Source organism: Ursus americanus, chromosome 9, assembly GCF_024610735.1.
Source record: "Ursus americanus isolate L20-20 chromosome 9, mUrsAme1.1.p, whole genome shotgun sequence".
Taxonomy (NCBI): domain Eukaryota; kingdom Metazoa; phylum Chordata; class Mammalia; order Carnivora; family Ursidae; genus Ursus; species Ursus americanus.
The window spans coordinates 47,149,151-47,166,818 of NC_142135.1; the positions used below are offsets into that span (position 1 = coordinate 47,149,151).

The following is a 17,668-nucleotide window of genomic DNA, read 5'->3' on the forward strand; positions in this document are numbered from 1 at the left end:
CAAATAGTGAATATGGCAAATAAGTAAATTATTTAGGGTATTAGAATATGTTAAGTATTATTTTTTTTAAAAAGAGTGGATGAAGGGTATGAGAAAAAGGACAAAGCTTGGGTTACAGTTTCAAGTGGGGAGGGGTCGTAAGAGGCTTTATAGGGAAGGTGACATTTGAGAAAAAGCTTCAATGAGGTAAGAGATGAAGTCCTGTGATTGGGGAAGAGTATTCCAGACTTAGAAAACAGCCAATGCAGTGTACCTCAGGCTGGAATGTGCCTGGAATTTTGAGGAAAAGAAGGAGGCAAGTGTGGCTGGAACAAAGAGAGTAAGGAGTAAGAAGGCAGTAAGTACTAAAGAAAAAACCAGAGGTGCACAAAGATTTATGTGCATTGATGCCCAATGATGGGTATTATTGAAAAAATTAGGGTATCAACGTGTGATGGAATATTACACGGCCTGTTTATGAAAAATATTTAATGACCTAATAAAATGCTCATTACTTAATGGTAACTGAGACATGCTATAAAATATATATTTATATATTAATATAAACATAGATATACAATAGGTTTACTTATGGATATATAATTGCACCAAACTTAAGAGTAATGATCTGCTGTTCATGTTATTATGGGCAATTTTTATTTATACTGTATTTTTAAATTATTCATACATCTTTTTCTTATTTTGGAAAAGATATTTCCAATCTAATTTTTCCCAAATTTAAAAAAATGCTGGAGTGAATGTTTTCAAACAACCAATGACATCAAAGAGCTGTGAATGGCAGCTATAATGTTGAGCGAACTAGTCTGTGGTAATTTGTATAGCTGTTCGCAAGCACTCACTCTCCTCCCCCTCACACTGTAGGTGGAGTATACTTTGGCAATCTCCGGATATTGCGCTTGGCCTTGTGACTTGCCTTGACCAATGGAATGTTAGTAGTCATGATGTGAGTGGAAGCTTTAAATGTGCTTGTTTCTTAATTTGGCTTGGTCCTGACGTTCCAGTTATGTGCCATGAGGGGAGCACGTCTTGGGTAGATGAAACATGTAGAACAAACCTGAGTTTGAACCCAAGCCAGAAGCAGAGCCATCCAGCTAAGCCCAGTTTAAACAGATGAAATGCAGTTGACCTGTAGATCTGTGGGCATGAGAATAAGTGCCTGTTTTTGTAAGCCATCGAATTTGTTTTGGTTTGTTATGTAGTGTTTTTACAGTAATAACTAATACATAGTGTGCTTTTCTTGATCAACTTATCTAAAGCTGTAATAAATAAACAGAAGATTGAAAAGAAAAGACACAAGGTTATTATTCTTGTGGATTTTATATCGGGCACAGAATCTGAACTGTGACCTGTTTGTTCACACATTGCTTCATTAATGGAATTGAATATTAATCCAATCGCAAGTAAATTCTAGTAGCAAGGATGGGATAGGTTAGGTTATGATAAAATTGTATAGAATCACTGTGGTTGCCAAGAGTGGCCTGGATACCAATCCTCTTAGCATCAGAGTTCAACTTCTCCCTCTGCCCAGTCTGCTTCCGTTACTCTCCCACAGGGGCTGTTCCTGAGATCACTCAGCTGTGAACCTCCTGCATGCAAATCTCCATCTCCAAGTCTGTTTCCCAGGGAACCTGACTTAAGGCAAACAATATGTGTAGTTTTATCTTCTATATGTAAACAACAGTGAGCTGACATATGTTTTCTACATACAAATGTACATACTTGTACATGCCTAGAAAAATTCTGAAATGATATAATAAGAACTTGCAATGGAAATGAGAATAAGGGGATTGTCAGTGATAGGATTTACTTTTCTCCATACCTTTTTTCTCTGAAATTTTCTAAGAGTTTACATTACTTTTCTAATAAAGCCCTTTAAAGAAGATTTCCTTAAAAGACAAAAACAAAAAGCTCTTGAAGGCTCTACTAGGGTAAAGAGATGAATAAATATCTATTGGTTATAAACCAATTATTTTGCCAAAGGCATGGTGTTTGGTCGTATAAAATCCCTTAATATTCCAACAATAAATACACCTAAGTATATGGTACCCAAAGATACCTAATCTAAGGGGTGCAAGAAACAATTTTCCTTGTTTTCATGTAATATTATTTTTATTTTAATAACACAGATCAATATAAAGAAGTTAAATATTGCAAACAGTTAAAAAAAGTAAAAAAAATTACTGCCAATCCCGCTGTATAAAAATAACTTTACCCCAGATGTCTTTCTACACACATATATACAGATGGAAGCATAGGTATATAAATTGGTGGAAACAACTTTTTAATGAGATTATAGTCTAAATTAAAATATTAAATTTAAATTTATTTGAGTTCAAGAGAAATGAAATTGATGGGATATTATATTCTAAAAGATTTCTCTAAGCTTACAAGAGATAATATATAACACATTAAGAAGTTGGAGTCATTCTTAAAAATTACTTATTTCCATTTTAAGCAGTATCGATTGAAGTCCTTGCTATGGGAAATGAGGTCATTACTAACAATAGCTAACATTTACTGAATGATTACAATGTGCCAAGCACTATTCTAAATGCCTTAAGTGTATTAAATCATATCATCCCTAAAACAAGCCCATGAGGTAGAGGTAACATCCCCATTTTTTAGATGAGAAAACTAAGCTAAGGAAAATTCACATAATTGCCCAGGGCCACACTACTAAGAAGGCAGCAAGGCTAGAATTCAGATTGAGCCCAGAGCCCTGAGTCCTAACTCCCACTTGTCTCCTTTCATATCGGTGCCTACATTCCCTTCCTCCCCCCACGTTAGTGAAACTTTTTGTTTTGCATGGTCAGACTGTATATTACTTCTACTGTTTCACCTGCCATCGCTTTTTGACCACGCTAGTTTAGTATTTATTCCATAGTTAGGAGGATTTCACCCCATCCCCAGTCCTTTTACATGGATTTTTGTCTCTGAGTTCAGTAATTTGATTATTATTATTATTATTATTTTGTTTCTTCTTCTTCCTCTCTCTCTCTTTTTTTTTCCTCTTAGTAAGAGCCCAGGAGTCCTATAGTCCCAGAATTCCTTCAAATTTGTATGGTCCGTTTAATGTTCTGACACCTTGGTTGAGTGTAATCTCCTTGGGCTGTATTTTTTTTTTTTCCTTTAGAAATTTTCTTCATATATTTCTCCCCTGTGCTTTGGCTTGGATCATGCTGTCCCTCAATTTTTTTTTTCTTTTTCCTTTCCAGAGATTTTTTGTTTCCTGCCCGAGGCCTAAAGAATTTCTTCTTTTCCTAACTTTTCCTTTCTTTGTTTCTCTCTTTCTCTACCCCATTTTTCTTCTGTGTTCTTTATTTTTAAAACATAATGATTGTACTAAGCTCTATCTTGATTAGTGTTAATCATGTGTGTTCGGTGTCCTGGAATCATTCTTTATTTGAGGGTTATTTGTTGGTAGTAATTCTTTGAAGGCTTTTGTTTGCATTTGTTAAGTTCTCTAGGTTCAGGATGCCTTCTGTTGCATTGTGGATGTTTATGCTTCTTATCTATTTGTTTATATTTGATTGTTTCAATTCCCACCAACCCTTTCTTATTTTTTTTATCTAGTGATTGATTTTACTGGTGACTTACTCAAATTTTTTGTCTATTTCAGTAATTCAATTTTCATCTCTCTCTACTCTGTTTCTAATTTATTTGCTTTATCTGTCATGATGCTGTTTTGGCTCTCAATTAAAGTGTTATAATCTCTTGTTTATTCTCCTATTCTCTTAATCATGTTGTTTTTAGTTCTTATTTTATTTACTAACATAGTAGACTGTCTACCCATTTCTTTTCACCTTACTCTTGTTTGGGCAGTATTGTTCAGAACTTATCTTTGCTCTATTATATTTAATTCTTGATTCTCTTTCCACGTCCCTAAGAGGAGTTGACTCTCTTTTCTATGATACAATTTAGAGATGCTTTCTACAGCACAAGGCATGCTAGGAGAAAGGGATTACTCAGAGGAAATGGTATCCGGTATTTGTAACAATACTTAGGCTGTGCTCTCATATCTTATGTTTTCTTAATGTTCTGTACTGGGCTTATCTAGTAGAATATGCTATCTTTTGTAAGAAGTAATTCTCAAACCTTGGAGACTTAATATAATAAAAGTTTATAATAGTTCACTTATGTTCTAGTCCAATGAGGATATTGTGGGGAAAGAGGACCATAGTCATTCAAGAACTAAACTTCTTATATCTTGTGAGCCTATCATCTTCAACCTGTGACTTTTATGGTCATTATGGAAAGGGAGGTGAAAATAGAGGATTTCATATGGGTCTGGAAGTGGCATTAGTAATTTTTGCCCACACTCCATGGGCTGAATCTCAGTTTCATGGCCCCACGGTAGTTGCAAAACTGGCTTGGAGATGCAGAGAAAATGTGCATTCCAGAGGAACGGTAGATGGATTTGGTGAACACAGGTTCACTCCCTGCTTTAGTAATCATAAAATAATTGTAAAGAATGAGTACCATCAGGCTGCCTCTTCAATCCGGCATGACTCATTGTGGTTAGTTTCCCCTATTGAACCAGTTTCTCCTATCACTCATTTCTATGACAAAATAAGATGACTCACTTAGCTTTACTCCAAAAATTAAGTATTGGAATATTACAGAGAATTCTCAGGTATTTGTGGACTCAATACTATAGAGGGGTAAGACATAAAATTTCAAGTGCTTTCACAACATCAATGAGACTCAAAGGCCTTACTGTGAGTTCTCCTGCTCTTGCCAGACAGAAATGCCTCCTACCTAACAGGAGAGGCTTCCTACCTGACTAGTTCCCCTCTCAGCCTGACCATTTGCACCACACCTAGTCATCAACCTAATGAATTCTACTTCCATGTTAGTCTGCAAAATTTTTCAGCCAATCACATCCTCCAGTGGGAAGCAGAAGGCACCTCATCCACTTGTTACTACAAAGCCTGACTTCCATAGCTCTTGTTGGCTCACCTGCTCCTGAGTGTAATCCCCGTGTGAACCTGCAGGGCATGCGGTGTCCTCCTCCCCTGGGGTGTGAGTTACATGACTAATGAACTGCTATCATTCTCATCTCTCCAGTGTTAGGTGTCATGTGTTTAGCCATCTCACACTATTTAGGGTGAAACATCCCTCTTTTACTAATGAGATGAATAGGAAATGGTCAGAACAGGAGGGTTAGGAGCCTTACCACACAGGTTTGTCCAATTCTGCTTCAGCACTTTGTGGTTTTATTTATTTTTTCCTTCTCATCATTTTTGTTAAGAACACAATATTAGATGGCACGTGTTTCATTGTTTGGTTTAGTTGTGTGTCTTTTTTTGTTTGTTTGTTTGTTTAACTTGTCAAATGTTGTGGAGACACAGTTTTGAAACTACATTGTTTGTTTCAAAATTCTTTATAGACAATGATCTTGCAGAAAAGTGTAGAAGGACAATGTGTAGAAGAAGTAAGGGTATCCGGGGGCAACCAGCGTCAATATCATTATTGGACATGAACAGTAAGTGAGAAAGGAGGAAACTCTAAGTAAGAACGAGACTATTTGTATACTGCATTAGAAAGAGAACAAAAACAACTCATAAGCCTTTAAAAACTGAACTCAGTGAAGCCATTAAAGTATCTGAACCATATGATGTCATTTTAATTTCATCATGCTGAAAATTTTTATATTTTTATGAAAGGACAATATGTTGATGCCATCAAAGACAAACTAGGGCTACTGAATTCCTCAGAGCACCAGACAGAGCAAACACACCCCCAGAGAAACTCTGTATCCTAGGATCTAACTCTGCTTCTGAAGAACAGTTATGCAGCTAGTCATGCATAGAAGTTTGAAATGCATTAATGGATCACTCTTGAATTAGCACCCTGTATTTCTTCTTAATCATATAGCAAGTAGAATACACACCTTCCTAAGTGGTGCTCTGAGAACTCCTACCCCAAAATGTCAACCTACCAACTTATAATTTCCATCTTAGCCTTCTTACCTTAGGATCTGCAAAACTGTTTGGCCTTCAGTGCCTCAAAGGATAAGGAGAATTTCAACAGAAAGAATGAGTGGGTAACAATGGTTTTATTACAGAGAATTATTGGTTAAAAAGTTCTTGACTTAAACTATTTAGGGCAAGATGTTCTGATTACAAGCTTATAATTGTCGAGTACCTAAAATAATAATAATAATAATAGCTAATATGTATGAGGCAATTACAAAATATTAGGTTTATTGCTAAGAATTTAACATAAACTATCATATCTAATACATCAGCAAAAAGGTAGATGCTTTTATTACCTATATTTTGCAGATAAAGAAAGTGAGGCTTAGAGAGGTTGAGTAAGGAGCCATGGGCATACAACTAACAAGTTCTGTGACTGAGAATCTAACCTTAGATTTCTGACTCTGCGGTCAGAGCTCTTAACCTATGCTCTATGAGTATTCTGGGCTGTAGGAAAGAACACCTGGAACAAAGATTACTTGGGCTGTCTACTTCAAAAATGGTGTATCTCAAATTCTAATTTAATTGCTAATTTATTCATCCAACAGTTACTTGTTGGCCACCAACTTTGGTCTTGGGATTGTGTTAGACATTGTGAATATAAACATGAATGGAAGAGAATCCCTTCTGTCAAGTAGTTCATGGCCCAATGGAATGCTTAGAAAATAAAGAATTGAAAATACAGCATGGTAAGGATGATGTAGGGACAAGCAAAGAGTGCTAGGTACCCTACAGCTAGCACTGGGGAGGTTTTTATGACTGGCAGTGGGGGGCACTACACTATATGATTTGTCCTTCATTAGAAATTCTAAGAGGTACAGTATTGTCTCTCCCTTTCTTCTTTGCTATTCTTTGTCCCATTCCTTCATCAAATAGTGAACATAATTAAATAAAAATAACCAGGAAAGCCACACAATGGTTAAGAGTCAAGTTCACATTGATTTGGACACATCTGCCCCAAATTTCAAGTGTTCATAGAAGATGAGAATATTAGGAGATCCATATTTTTCCTTTAGGAGGGGAAGAAAATGTATCCCTAAAGACTGTTAGCAAGGGGAAGGTAGGGACAACTTGGATTTGGATCTTCTTTTAATTGAATGCGACCTTCAAGAAACTTTTAACAACCACAGAAAATAGTTTTATCTAAATAGCTTCACTGTCTGTCACCTGTTTTTCAAAGAAAAAAAATCATCCCTGCAATCACGTCTTGGAATTGTCCTGATTTTTCAGCAATTTAAACTCTAATGTAGTCCCGTGTAGAGAATGTGACTATAATTTGAGTGTATATGTGTGTAGGTGCTGATAATTTTGCATTTTCTTTGGGGGTAGAAAAGGAAAACAATTCAAGCTGAGAAAATTCTTAGATATTCATTTTTAGAAATTCTATTAAACAATTTTTTTTTGAACCATTGTCAAAAAAATACTGTGTGACTTTGGTCTAGTTACTTAACCTCTCAGAACTTCATGTTTTCTCACTTGTACCTCTTAGGTTTGCTTTAAATATTAAATGAGATAGTGATATTGTTTTCTAACCATCTTTCCCTTTATTTTCAACATAGCCGTTACCACCTATTGATACATTGCTTATCAGCTTGTTTGCCTTCTCCCCTCTAGTATATACATTATATCCAGGAAAGCCGGGATAGTATCTATTCTCTTCGTTATTATAACCCACATAGGAGGAATAGTATTGGACACTTAGTAATTGAATAAATAAATGAATAAATGACAGGAAAGCACTTAGTACAGTGTCTAGCTCATTTTACACATTCAATAAAGATGAGCTTTCATGATTATCATTATTACCTGACATACATTTGTATTTTAAAAGTGGCAAAGCTAGCCTTAGTTATAAGGGAGAACTGGCTAACTTTTGTCTTGCGTGTCCTTGTTATCTTCTGCCCAGTCCTGTTTCTTTGTTAGTCTTAGATTTGACTGCCCTAAAACGTATTAGGTGAAAGGTTTACCTTTCGCACTGATATGTAAGAATTAAGAGAAAATGCCTGAACACAGAACGATTCAAGAGCAGAAGGATAAATCCTTAATTGTGTGGTTTGAGATTAGCGGCTGAAACAGTGGCAGTGGGGGGGGGGTATTTGGGGGAGGGGAAGTAAGAAGGCTCAGAACTGGCTGAGGGAATTGTTGGTGCAAGCATCTATTTTATTCTTCACCCCCCACCACACACCTCTTAAATCACACCAGTAACCCGCTACATTCGTACTGTCACACAGCTGGATGAAGTCTTACAGGTTTATAACCTGAACGCTTCCTAGCATGAGATTTGATTACTTGTGTTGCCTTGAACAAAATCTCCTTAAACTACATGCTGGCTAGGGCAGCAAGTGGTCATAATCCTGACACACGTGGGGTTTGATGACTCACGAGTGCTCCTTCCCTTTAACCAAAATTCGGACAAAGATGCCCTCTGGAATCATTCCCTTTTATTCTGTTTCATTGTACAACCGCAGAGGTAGTTTAAGCTGCTTTAGGTCATTAACCCAGATGCTGTTTTCTGTATCATCAGAGAAACATGCAGATACCTTTTTATGGGTTTTCAAATCTAAACTGTTCATATATTTTGTTTTAGATACCAATGATCATGTCTCCATATGATCTATGTATAATATTTTCCCTATGGGATATATTTTATTCTTTCAATTATATTTCATCTTGTTTTGATGAAATAATTGATTTATAATTGCTATCAAAAGTTTCTTTATCTGATGTCGCTGATGAATTTTTACAGAGCAGGAAGCTATAAAACAACAACAACACAGCTTTGTGAGGATATCCGGTCCACATTACCAATAAAGATTAAATGTCTGCTAAATCAATAATGGTGAACATACTAGAATACATTATTTCTGAAATGAGATACTATGTAAATTTCTGAAATGAGATACTATGTAAATGTGCTTAAATTCATACTTCGTCTATTGTAGTTTCATATTATTTTAAATAATACGTACCTCTGTAATTTTGATCTGCATGATTGTTTCATTAAATAAAAAAGTTGCTCATATTTGGTCCTTTCTTTGTGTACTTTCTGTATTGAATTTGTAAATTATGTTCAATTAAGAGGAAATAACTGCAATAAAATAAAATGTTCTCTTCAGCTTTCCTGAATATTTCTACTGATACTATTTTGAAGATGAGGGTAATGACATTTGTCCAATCAACATTTTTTCTCTATTTTATTCCTGGGAGAAGCCTGATATATTAGGATATTTATCTCTATTTTTTCCTGTGTGCATTAAAAAAAATTCTCAAAAGCCTTATAGAAACAATGTTATTTTGTGTGTGATTCAGTTTAAAATAACACTCATATCAATTTCCTGTTCAAGTACCATAATTATATGGCAAAATTTGATTTTTGTGATTTCAAGTTTGTTGTTGTTTTCCCCATTTTCGCAGATTCAGTCTCATGGCTTCAAATTCGCAATGTCTGGCAGCTATTTAAATAACAAATGAGAATAATCATAGAGCAGGATTATCATCTTTTTAATTCTGGATATTAAACTTCCCTTAATTGCTTTAGAAGTCACATAAACTATTGAGTCCCACGTAACATTGTTTTACAAGTAAAACACATTATTCTTTTACATAAAATTGTTGTTCTCTCTCTCAGATCACTTGCTCTGGGGGAGCTGGCTGCCACATCCTGAGGAATCTTCAGAATCTCTATGGAGAAGTCTACATGGTGAGGAACCGAGGTCTTTGGCCAATAGCTTGTGAGGACTGAGGCTGCCTGCCAACAGAGACGTGAGTGACCTTGGAAGTGAGTCCGCTAGCCCCAGCCAAACTTTCAGATAACTGCAGCCCTCCTGACATCTTGATGGCAGCGTCATGAGAGACTTCATGAGAGCAACAACAGCTAAGTTGCTCTTGAATTTCTGACCAACAGAAAGTTGAGATAATACATATTTGTTGTTTTAAACCACTAAGTGTTGGGTTAATAAGTAATGTAGAGATAGATGACTAATGTCGTCTAGCACCAACAAGAGGTGGCTTTGATAGAAATGGTGTTATGGCATGTTTGAACAAAAAAGAGCATGAGCTAGTTCGCCCCCATGCCCTTTTTAGTTAGGAACTAAGATCTGAGAGAGGAGCCCAGGGCTAAGGTTATGGAGCCTAGAGCAGAGTCTGTGGAGTGAACTAGCCATGCCAAGGCAATAGACTCCGTGTTACACCAGCTGAGGACAATATAGAAGACAGTGGAGATAGAGGCAATGCCCAATGTCAAGTAGCCCAAGCTTTACCCTTACTGCAGTCACACCTGAGAGAGCTCAGAACACCCTTCCTCTCCCATAGGCACAAGACAAATCTCTCAGGAACTTATAAAATCCCAAAAACTTTACACAGGGGTGGGAGGGAGGGGCCTGGATGGCATAGTTGGTTGAGCATCCAACTATTGGTTTCAGCTTAGGTCATGATCTTGGGGTCTTGGGATTCAGCCCCACATCGAGCTCTGCACTCAGAGTGGAGTCTGCTTGAGATTCTCGCACCCTCTCCCTCTGCCCCACCCTCCCTTCTCACTCTCTCTCTCAAACAAATAAATAAATATTTTTAAAAAGACTTTACACAGGGGTAAAGGAGGCAAAGGAAAAGAGAGAGATGGGAGTCATAAGAGACTGAGTTTTAAACTGAAGGTGATTAAGTTACCTTGAATTGGCAAGAATGAACTTTCCACCAAAGAGGCAAATTAGGGCTTGAGAGTAAAATTAATTTCAGTTGTGGAGAAATAAAAGTTATTTACAAGACTTTTTCAATATTTGTAGTTACAAATCTTCACACCCACTATTTCACAATTGATACGGACATCTCTATTCCAGAGCAAGATAAAAGAAACAGATCACTGGTGTCACAGAAGAGCAATGCCAATTTTCTTGGTTTAGAGAGAATATGTAACTGAATTATTTTTGGGAAATAAGTAATTTTGGAGAACATGATCTCTTACTTTGTGCTAATGATGGCTTATACTTGTGATGTACTCACAATGTTCCAGAGAGTTGTTCTCACCATTTTACAAACATTAAACTCATTCTGTACTAACAGCAAATCTATTCAGTGCTTATAACCATCAGTCCCATTTGAAAATGGGGTAACTAAGGCACCGGAAGAGCAAGCAAACTGCCAAGGTCATAGCCAGTCTGGTTCTGGAGTCTATGAACTTAAGCACTGCCTTCTCATGCTCCTCAGGATGTATCTTATACTTCTTCAAAGACTTTATTTCCAGGACTTCAAGTTTATGCTGAGCATAACTTTTCCAACTAAGTTGGAAAAATGTAAGATTTGAACTCAGGTTTAACATGGATCCTCCTGATGACAAAGAGCTTATTGCCTGGTCTCTAAAATAGGATTAATTGAACTCATCTACATGCACAGATATTTATGGAGATTATTCCATTAGTATCTGGATTTCACTTTAAAGGTGAATAGCATTAGGTGTCCTGGCTGTTGAGTGGAGAGCCACACAGATCTTTAAGGACTGGCTTGTAAACATGTAATCAGAAGATCTGACTCGGCCTGAGAATCCAGAGCAGGTTTTAAATAGCTTCCAGAGAGCTCAGCTGGTCTTTCCAACTCCAAGTTATCAAAAATAGTTTCCTAGTTTATGTGTGTGACCTTCCCTGGCCACAGACACTGAGACATTAGACTATTCTGCCTTTGCCTGTCTCTGGAGGCAAGAGAAAACTCACAACTTTTTCAAATATGAGCTATACTTTAAAAATTTAGATAATTACAAACATGGTGTGAGCATACAGCCCTGTAAGGCCCATGGATTTCCCCGGATTCTATGGAATCACTCTTTCTACAAAATACCTCTAAGGTAGAGAACAAGGCCTCAGTGGCCAGGTCCTGCCTCCATCAGAATATCCAGCCAGAAACAGAGACAGCCATAGAGAAAGGCCTGAAGATTCTTCTGTAGACAACTTGAGAACCTCTAGTATTGTTCATTAACTCGTTTTACCTAACTTGTCTAATAATTTCCTGGAAGAAGCATTAATATGATCCAATGGCTTTGTCCCCTTCTTGTTAGGCCTGAAAGTTTGGTTCCAACATTTCTAAATCTATTTTATGAACTTTCCCCCTGAGAACAGTTTTGACCAACATCTGTGTGTGAAGCCAGTGGAGAAGAAGAAAAATGATTGCAATGCTGAGATATTTTCTAGAATGCTAGTCATGTGGAAATATTGTAAAACATGAAGAAGAAATGAAATAAAACTAGAGGATAAATATTCAAAATACTTAGGGAGCCACATTTTGGCACTATTCTCCACTTAAAAAAATAATGCTATTTTGGTCCAGAAAAAAAATATATTTCAGTGTTCTTTTCTATAAAGGAATTTCTAAGTTGCCGCCTGTTAGAACTTGGTATATTCACATGAAATACCAGGTTTTGATCTTCTAATAACATTGTTAATCAGCAAGGGACTTGATTTCATTTTCTAGGTGAGTTGGTTGGAATTTTACACTGTTTATTTTGCCAATAGATATTTTCCTGGTAGACACAGATGTTGAAGGAAAGTGAGGTTTGCAACACTAGGTATGATTGGCATTTTGGGTACAATACAAAGTAGGAACCTAAACATTAACCTACTTCCTTGAATGTTTGGTTCTTTTGAAACAAATTTCTTATAATTTATTATGGAGCTCTTGAACTTGATCTACTTCATAATTAGGATCTTAGGACAAAGAATTAAAAACAGATATTAAAAAACTATTGCTGACCCAATAGTTGGTTGGCTGACCCAACAGTTTTTCCTACCCATAGAGCTGGAGAATTTTCATGAATTTTCTTGATTCTCTGGCAAAAGAAACATGCGAGGTCGCACTGCCATTCTCCTGTTCCTCTTGCCCCGGTTTCAGGTGCTATGCCTAAGCTCTAGCAGCTATGTTCTGACTCGTAGGAACCATAATGGACGTAAGCCCCAGAACTGATGTCTACCTCAGTTTTCCTCTGATGCAAGAAAAAAGATGACTAGATTTTTAAAAGCCACTTAGATTTCCTATAAGTTGATTTGTATGTAGTCCTAACTCGTACAATAAAATATAATTATACCAAATACGGTTATACCAAAGACTTAGAGGATGATGATGTTGAAGCCAAACTGGACATTGTCCCATTTCCTTCAATGAAAAATTTCAAGACTAATTAAAAAATTGAAAAGTGCATTTACTAGTTTGCCATTTTGCCTTTCCATTTACCATCTTTGTCTTTATAAGTCTAATTGTGAGTACCACCTCATATGATCCGGACAAATTGTATTTATTTCATACAGAAAGTGGTCTTTATAAATTGTCCATTTCCCTTAAAACATTACTATAGATCAATATAAAAACTTCTACTTTGAAAGAACTCTTGAGATTTGAATAGTACAATTTAATTAATAGCAAAAGGATAAATTAGATCTCCTTTCTTTCCCCATCCTTTCTTCTCTATTTCATTCTCTCCAACTCTTTCCTTCCTCTCAGTGTTTTTCTTTAGTCTTCTCATTCTCCATGTTTCTTTCTTAGATTATCAGTGTAATGTGATATATTTTTCATAAAGAATATCGGTTTTTTTCTTAGTATTTATGTACTTTTGTGGCAGTCATCTTTTCCTTACTCATTTTGTGGGGGATTTTGCCAACATGTTACACAACAGAGCCAGTAGTGGAAAAGTTTTTTGAATTTTTAGTTTCAAATAGTTTTCCCCCGTTTTTTTTTTTTTTTTTTTTTCTGTAGAAATACAATCCTTGTTTGAAGTACATGCTGTAATGTCACAGTTGTGGATTTTTGGTCTGAGCCAAGATATGAGATCACAAATGATAATTACATTGGATTATTTGCCAAAATTTTTCCAGTTGCATGTACAAAAATACTGTGTATTTTAATGTTATACCTATTGACTAAATGATGTAACTCTGTCAGTGTCTGAGAAACAAGGTAGGATTATATAACATAATTTGGTATGTTTAAATGTTTTAAACTGATCAGAAAACATGCCTAATACTGAGTAAAACATATTGAAAGCAAGCCTATACCATTTCCTTGCATAAGAATGGTCACTTAGGCAGTATATTAATAAGGGAAGCAAAACAGAGCACATTTTCCAGTTTTCACCCAATTCAAGAAAATTTAGAATAATGCATTGAAACAATGTTTCTCTGCCCAAATTAATCTGAAAACCAGAACAGACATTATTTAACCAGAATCCAAAGTTCAGGGGCAAGATTGTTGAAAGATCTCTAATTTTAAAATCACTGTTTGTAGAAGTAAACCTTTGTTCCCAGTCTGTAAATTATTAAAATGAGTACATAATGAGTTCCCAGGTCTCCTCATTAAATCTTCTTGTACATGCAATGAGCTATTTCCCGGTGCGTCTCACTCTCTGGTACTTCATTACTAGTGATGGTGCTGGCACTCTTAGATTTATTTGCAAAGGATACACAGGGATTCGATGACTGCCAGCACTTATCTTCATGCAAATTACAGGCCAACTGTCCTGCCACATTCTCTGAAAGTTAAAGTTTGAGAACGTCAGTGGAGGGCAGAGTTCTTGCTGTAGAAGCTTTTTAAATGTCCATTCCTTTATTGTCTGTATAATTCACTTTGATTTTTGTCTGAAAGTTCTTATTTTGCCTGAGGCAGAAATCTTAGTTTAGTCATGTCAAAGTAAAAATAAATTCAGTTATTTTTCAGTATTTAATTTTGAAATTTAATTATATTCAGGAGCCCCCACCCCCTTGCTGATTCAGTGTTTTCTTGCTATCCTTTTCCCTGGGTGGATTTTTCAATTTTAGGGGCTTATGCATCTGCCTCTGTGGGTGGTATGAGAGAGGCCTGATCTCATCCCAGTGATTTGTTCACTCCCAAACTGGATCCTTACTTTCTATATAACTTATCCTATCAGATTCATGGCAAAAGCTAGGTATGATGCTTTCTCAAACAGCAACCTGGGTAGAATGTGGCCTTTTCTTGGCATCTACTCTGCTTCACAGCACTGGCTATTCCTTGAGCCCATTCTTATCACTTCTCTTTTGAGGATGGTCCACATAGGCCCTGTTGGATATGCCTCTCTTCATCCCAGTTTTGGACATCCACAAAGATAACCATGAGTTAGCTTCCATGCCGCATGTGGGGCCCAAAGGAACTTTTAGACCCCCTTCTGCACTCTACAGGTGCCATAGGTGTCCTGGGACAGTGTGTATGTCTCTTTCACTTCTAAGTATGCCACACTGCCATGTCTAGTCCCCCACCCTTTCCTATCTCTTTGAGGGTGCACTAGGCTCCTGACTTTCAGAAATCCCAAGTAGCAACCAGGACACAAGTTTCTTTTATTCTTGGTTTCCCACCAACACCCCTACACCAATCCCCCAGGACATGACTTAGAAGGTGTGAACTAAAAGTAGGGTGACCAAATCCCCAGATTTGCCTGAGAATGAAAGGATTTCCAGGATGCAGGACTTTCAGTATGAAAACACAGAAAGTCCTGGAGCTGGTCACCTTCCAAGAGGCATGTCCGCTACAGTGTGTATAGCACTTTTTTTCCCCTCCAAAGCCTCCTCTTTTTTGCTCAGAAGATTCCTTATCTAATGGGGGCTTGTTCAGATCACTTTTTCTCCTTTAAAATATTTTTTGCCTGGAAAGGGTCTTTGCAGCTTAAAAATGAAGAATTTGGCATCCATTTTTCCCCCTTCACCTTTGAAATCACTTGAAGAAATACATACTTTTTTCTGCATGTAGTTATATTTGGGAGGATCAGTAGGAAACCAGGAGAGATAAGGGAAAATACCAACAAATACTTTAATATCCTGCTACCATACTTTGTTTGTTTTTTTTTAATTTCATTGAGGTAAGTTTTACATATCATAAAACTCATCCATTTCAAGTGTACAATTCAATGGTTTTTAGCCATTTTACCAAGTAGTGTTACCATTCCCATAAAACAGTTATAGAACATGTTCCTTTTCTCCAATAAGATCCCTCATGCTTATTTACAGTTCATTCTTTTTCCCACCCTTAGCCCCAGAAAACCACTAATCTACTCTCTATCTCTTTAAATTTGTCTTTTCTAGACATTTCATATAAACAGTATCATATGCTATGTGATCTTTTTTGGTTTAGCATTTCATTTAGCATAATGTTTTTGAGGCTCATCCATGACAGACCATGTGTCGGTAGGTTCTCTTCTTCGTTGCTGAATGGTATTTCATTGTAGGGATATATCAAATTTTTTCCCTACCTACATACCAGTTGATGGACACTTAAATAGTTTCCAGTTTTGGTTATTATAAATGATGTTGCTATAAACATTTTGTGCAAGTCCTTGTGCAGATATATATTTCCCCACAAGGGAATTCAAATAGAGAAGTGCATTACTCATAGGTCATGGAGGAGGTACACAGCATACCTTGAGGGGCCACATGGAGTGGTCAAGGCAGAGTGCAGGCAAAGAGTGGCAGGATCTGGGCAGGATGCTTATATTAAGGTCCAGAGGTGGAGTACTTTGGGGTTTCCAGGTTATACTCAGATTGGTCATTTCTCACCAAAACAGCAGGGTTTTGGAAAGATACATGGTATCTCCTCTCAGAGGTACACAAGGGGAAGGCCCTGACAGGCAGGCGAGACTTTATCAAGAGGGCTACTGGGGAAGCTGTATCAGGAACTTACATATTACTTGTGACTCTGCAGGGTGTTATCTGGGGCATGTGCTTCCACCAGGGGCTAATGTCAGTTTAAGGCCCCTGAAGGCCACTTGGCCAACAAATTGGATGCCAAGGCAGCAGTACCGTGGAGTAGCTTAGTTCAATTTTCAGCAGTAATATAGTTGGAATCATGCTGTATGTAGCCTTTTTAGGTTGGCTTCTTTCACTTAGTAATATCCACTTAAGACTTCTCCATGTCTTATTTCTTTTAATCACTAGATAATATTCCGTTGTATTAATATACTACAGTTTGTTTATTCCTTCACCTATTGAAGGATATTTTGGTTGTTCCCAAGTTATACTAAGTTATGAGTAAAACTTTGTGTATAAGATTTTGTGTGGCAGTAAGATTTCAACTCATTTGGGTAAACACCAAGGAATTCAATTATTGGATCATTTGGTAGGCTATTGTTTAGTTTTTTAAGAAACTGTCAAGCTGTCAAACCGTCTTCCAATGGGGCTGTATCATTTTTTGCAGTCTCACCAGCAGTGAGTGAGAGTTCCTGTTGCCCCATATCCTTACCAGTGTTTGGTATTGTCAGTGCTCTGAATTTTCGCCATTCTAAGGGGTATGTAGCGTTGTTTTAATCTGCAATTCTCAAGTCACATATGATGTGAAGCATCTTTTCATTGCTTATTTGCCAACTGTATATCTTATTGGAGAAGATATCTGATCTGTTCTTTTCTCATTTTTTAATTGGATTGTTTCTTATTGATGAGTTTAAAGAGTTCTTTGTATATTTTAGATACAAGTTCCTTATAAGATGTGTGTTTTGCAATATTTTCTCCTTAAGTTAATTTTTGTGAAAGGTATATAGTTTCTGTCTGGATTCTTTTTTTTTTCTTTCTTTTTTTTTTGCATTTGGATGTCTAGTTGTTCCAACCCTATTTGTTGAAAAGAGTCTATTTTCTCTATTGAATTGCTTTTGTTTCTTTGTCAAGTATCAGTTGGTTATATTTGTGTAGGTCTATTTCTGGACACTATTCTGCTTCTTTGAT

At 36.7% G+C, this 17,668-nt stretch overlaps 1 pseudogene across 1 annotated transcript in view; it reads left to right on the forward strand.

Annotated features, from left to right (window-relative positions):
* The window catches only part of LOC123797656 (small ribosomal subunit protein uS2-like), a 54,389-nt pseudogene extending 44,474 nt beyond the window's left edge, over positions 1-9,915 (forward strand). The window contains exon 5 of the transcript XR_015725659.1: positions 9,607-9,915. The product of XR_015725659.1 is annotated as a small ribosomal subunit protein uS2-like (transcript). The remainder of the gene's footprint in view (positions 1-9,606) is intronic.
* Positions 9,916-17,668: the final 7,753 nt, after the last annotated feature.